Source organism: Triticum aestivum, chromosome 7A, assembly GCF_018294505.1.
Source record: "Triticum aestivum cultivar Chinese Spring chromosome 7A, IWGSC CS RefSeq v2.1, whole genome shotgun sequence".
NCBI classification, from domain to species: Eukaryota; Viridiplantae; Streptophyta; class Magnoliopsida; order Poales; family Poaceae; genus Triticum; species Triticum aestivum.
The window spans coordinates 27,416,604-27,421,531 of NC_057812.1; the positions used below are offsets into that span (position 1 = coordinate 27,416,604).

Below are 4,928 nucleotides of genomic sequence, written 5' to 3' on the forward strand. Positions count from 1 at the left end.
CACAAATTTTCCCAAAAACAAACAGGGAAACCAACATCCAATAATATCTGGTTTATGAGAACAAGCTCATGTCATACATACATGATAATAACGCAAGATTCACAAATCAACATCAATCTTAACACATAGAACAATGTCAATTATAACCATGCCCGTCCAAGGAACAATTCAACAATCTATACTAATCACAATTGGTTTAATTTTACACATAGAAGTATATGAATGTTTGTGTCTGCAAGTCATTGATGCGGCCAGAGACAGGGTTCATACATATATAATCTACATTAGATGTAGAACCATTAATTTGGGTGGTCCTGGAATAATAAAGGAAAGGTTACAACACTGTTTGTGTCTGCAGGTCATCGATAGTGCCAGACACTGAGCAGTAGAGATTGAATCACGAACAATCTCGATCTCCCATGGAGATAGTCTAATTTGGTAGTACAGTCTGTGCCATCCTCCCATCTTACCTGCACAAAAGAGTATGTTGGAAGTTCACAGATGATCACTGAACCAGCCTGCTATATTCATGCTGAATAATTAAAAAGGCACAACCCTTGATCCATCTTAATTAGAACATAACTTCTCATTATGAGTTCATTTTCTAAGAAACGTTTTAATCACCATGCCATGCTTACCCGAAGGTGAAAATCTTCAGGAACTTCCAACATGGAACAACAAATTCCAATAATAAAGATTCAAATTCTGTATGCAATGTTGCCAACTGAAAAAGAATAGCATTTTATGTGCATACTTTTTTACTGACCTTTACATATTATAATTCCTATCCTTGACGCAGAACATGTCTTAATTTTGTGCTTAGTTTAAAAGCCTACAAAATAGTTTTCTCTGCCTCTGAAAAAAAAATATTAGATGGAAATAATGTTTACCAGCAACAAAATAATACTATAGTATACATGAAAATATAGTGTTGCATACCATACTCCTGATCAAGCAGTACAACAACACTGATCTCACCTCTTATAATGGCGGAACCTCCACTTCGCTCCATGCAAATCCTTGGCAACAAACTCATGGGAAGGCTTGATCTGCTGGTAGTGATAAGAATCCTCTCACTAGCGGTGTTCCTCTCTACTATCTGACACACACAAAAAAAACTCCAAGAGAGATGAAATTTTGTTCGCACCCAGATAGAACAGGTCTATCTACCAAAGCTCTCTCCATTCCCCATCGTAGGAGATCTCCATGTCCCTGCAACAAGCGTTCGCCAGCAGAGCACCAGTGCTCGCCGTCCCCCATGGACGGAGTCCCCAGTTCACCGCTAGTCCATGGTCACGGGCTAATGGCGACCCCACCGGGGCCGGGAGCACCCATCGGCGGTGCACCGAGAGCACCGTTGAGTCCAACAAGAGCAGCGCCGTCGGGCCTCCATTGCTCACGATCAGTTTCTCCTCCGCCGTAGGTCGTAGTTGCGATTGCCGCCATTCTTGTCGATCTCCAATATGTTCGGGAAAAAGCTCTAGAGTTTGACTGAGGGGGCCGTCCCCGTCGCGGCCATCAGCATGCTCCAGACCGCCGGACGCGGGTCACTTCCTCGGTCCCACTGCCGCCACCGCCACCCATGTGGTTGGATTTGTTCGCTCCGCCTAGCGCGCGCGGCTCATTGTATTCGTGAGAGACGGGGCCATCCAAATTACCTAAGATGAGACGCAAGAAAAAAAATATTTTGTAGAGAAAAAATCACCTAAGATGAACAACAAACCAGACCAAAGACTGGGAATTGCCGAAAGCTGAATCGCCGGCTCAAACCTTCTAATGCACATGGTGCTTATGGAATATGGGCTAACCTTGGGTGCAGAGGAGGACGACCATGGTGGCCGATGTGGGAGGACGAGGTGGATCTTGGCTGGATCCGGTGACCTGGGGAGGAGGGCCACGGGCTCAGCGGTGCCGTCCAGGTCAAGGGCGTGCCTGGCGAGAGGGCGCTGTCTCAGCTCATCGTCGGTGTTGGTGAAGGAGGGAGACGCCAGCTCCACCTCGTCGGTGTTGGGATAGGGAAGATGATAGGAGGGGATGGGAGGTATTACCGGCGCACTCGTCGGTTCTGCGGCGGGTGCGGTGGCAGAGGAGGGTCAGGCGGCGGCGCATGTGGCGTGGGTGTCCGACACTCGTCCGGTGGCCAGGGCAGGAGGCCTCGCGGGGCAGTTAGCGAGCGTGGGGCTCTGATTGAGATCACTTTCCTTTTTTCTTCTACTCTTTGCGTGATTGTAGGGATTGAGTTGGTGCATGGTGGGGCTTCCTATATTCCTCTACGGTGATTCGGTGAAGCACGGTCAACCAGCTTAAATTACTAAGCGCACACGAGAGAACAGATTAGATTACGGCTAGCTGTTAGATTAAATTTAATGGGCCTAATCGTACGGTGCTAATCAAACTGTGTACATCAGTCGTATGGCTTTAAGAAAGAATTAGTTTGATTGTTTAATAGTAGTATAGATTTCTATTTTTCATAATTTCATAATTTTTTGTTGAATTCAAAAAATAATAGATGAAATGAAGAGAAAATTATGAATTAACAAAATGATCATTATTCAGATAAATGTTCACAAAGTTGAAAAACGTTAACGAATGTCAAGAAAGCTTGCAATTCTAGAAAGACATGATTTTGATTAAATTCCTTCAAATGCAAAAAATGTTAATGAACTTTTTTGTGAATTAAAAAAACTTATGACGAATTCAGAAAATGATCTTGAATTTAATTACTTTTGGGAATTGAAGAATATTCTACAACAAATATTAAACCAATAAAATAATACTTGTAAATTTAAAATGACATTGATTTCAGAAAATTCTGTAAATTTGGAAAAAACATGAATTAAAAAATGCAAATTAGAAAAGGTTCCTAAATTCCAAAAAATGTTTAGAATTCAAAAATAATTGTGATTTCTATTTTCTTTCTGTGAATTTTCAATTTTTTTGCAAATTTAGAAAATGTTCGCCAAATTCAGAATGTTCTTTCTTCTCATAGTTCATGAACATTTCCTGAAATCCAAAAAGATTCATGAACTTGAAAACATGTTATCAAATCCAAAAAAGATTAATGAAGTGTAAAATTCGATATAAATTTGAGAAATGTTCATGAATTCAAAAAATGATTGTGAAGTCCAAAATGTTCATGAATTTAAAAATTGTTCCGTAAACAAAAAATGTTTGCAAATTCCAAACATTCCATGACTTTTTGATAAAAAATGGAAAATATTCCTGAATCTTTAAAACGAGCCGTGTATGGAAAAATATATTGGCTTGAGTTAAAAACTTGTGAACTAGAAAGTAGTTCCGAGTGTCAATAAATGTTTGCCTAATTCAGCAAATGTTTATGAATTCAATTCTATTCTCCGTATTAAAAGATCGACGAATTTTAAAAATGTTTGTGAATCCAAAACGACTTCACTAATTGCAAAAATGTTCCTAAATTGAAGATGATGTTTATGCATTTGAAACATTATTCTTGAATTGAAAAAAAACATGAAATGTGAATTCGGAATTTTTTTCGTGAATTCTTTTAATGTTCACAAAATAAAAAGTCCCCATGAATTTCTAAAATGATTGCAAGTTTACAAAAATAATGATGTTTAAAAAATATTACTGAATTAGAAAAGTGTTCATGAATTACTAAATGTTTGAGAATTCCAAATTTCCTTGCGAATTCCAAAAAATGTTTAGGAGTTAAAAAAAGTAATTAAGAATGCTCATGAATGTAGATATCGTATGAATTTGGAATGATGTTTGTGATATGAAAAATAATCTCAAATGCAAAAAAGTTTCTAAATTAATATTTTTAGAAATTAAAAAAATGTTTGTTTATTCAAAAAAAATTATGAAATGTTCACAAATTTGAAAAATATTCATGTACTCCAAAATGTTTGTGAATTTGAAAATGTTTGCTATATTCGTAAAAGGTTCACCAATTTGAAGAAATCTTCTTGAATTTAAAAAAAATGATATTGAGTACAATAAAGTTTCTTGACTTCAAAAAATGATTTCAAAACTAGACAGAAAATTATGAATTCACAAAATGTACATGAATTTAAAAACAATTGTTATGTTGAAAAGATGTTCACGAGTTCAAAAAATTGTTTGTGAAATTTAGTAAAATTAATGATTCAGAAAATCGTTATTATGAATAATGTTATCAACTTCAGAATGCATTATTGATTTTGTAAATGTTCCTGAATTTGACAAATGGTCATAGACTAAAAAAACACGAATATGGAAAAAATGTTCATAAATTGAGAAAAAATATACAGGGATCCATAAATATTTCGTTATTTTAAGAATGATCGTTAATTTTGAAATGATCGTGGATTAAAAGTACTAGTCATCAACCCGTGCAACTGCACGGGCTAGAATTTGAGAACTTTTGACTGATATGTAGCAATTTATAAATAGTATGATAATTAGAAATCTTAAGTGAATTTAATTTCATTTTCAAAAGGTTAGCTTTTAATTTTTCCTTCCACATAAAATACAATATAGTTAGACAACAAATTTAAACAATGCATATATGACTTGAACTGCTACAAACTTAGAAACTTTATAGCAGTTTTCTTATTATATATAGTAGGGTAGTATACTTTAGGAATTTGATACCATTTTTCTTGGATGATATTGTTTTTGTTGCAACATGTAGATGATATTCGTCAAATCTATATAATACAAACTTGAGAAACTTCAATGTTTACATTTAGTAACATTTGTGCATACCCACTTAAGCAACCAATGCTTAATTACTGGTGTCCAACCAAATCTCCCTTCTAGTATAGCGGAACAATTGCCTGATATCAAGAGTAGAGACTGTGCATTTTAGAAAGTTACAGTGAAATATTTTATGGAAGTAATTGTTAATTTAATAATTAATATGCATATAAAGTCATATACCTGTTCAAAGTGATTGCTTCCATAATATT

The 4,928-nt window shown here is 36.0% G+C and overlaps 1 long non-coding RNA gene across 1 annotated transcript; it reads right to left on the minus strand.

Annotated features, from left to right (window-relative positions):
- Positions 1-221: 221 nt before the first annotated feature.
- LOC123154028 (uncharacterized) lies at positions 222-1,641 on the minus strand. The gene is made up of 3 exons (XR_006476615.1): positions 979-1,641; positions 767-855; positions 222-470 (listed from the first exon to the last, which is right to left on the minus strand). It is a non-coding gene; the product is annotated as an uncharacterized lncRNA (long non-coding RNA).
- Between the last annotated feature and the right edge of the window lie 3,287 nt (positions 1,642-4,928).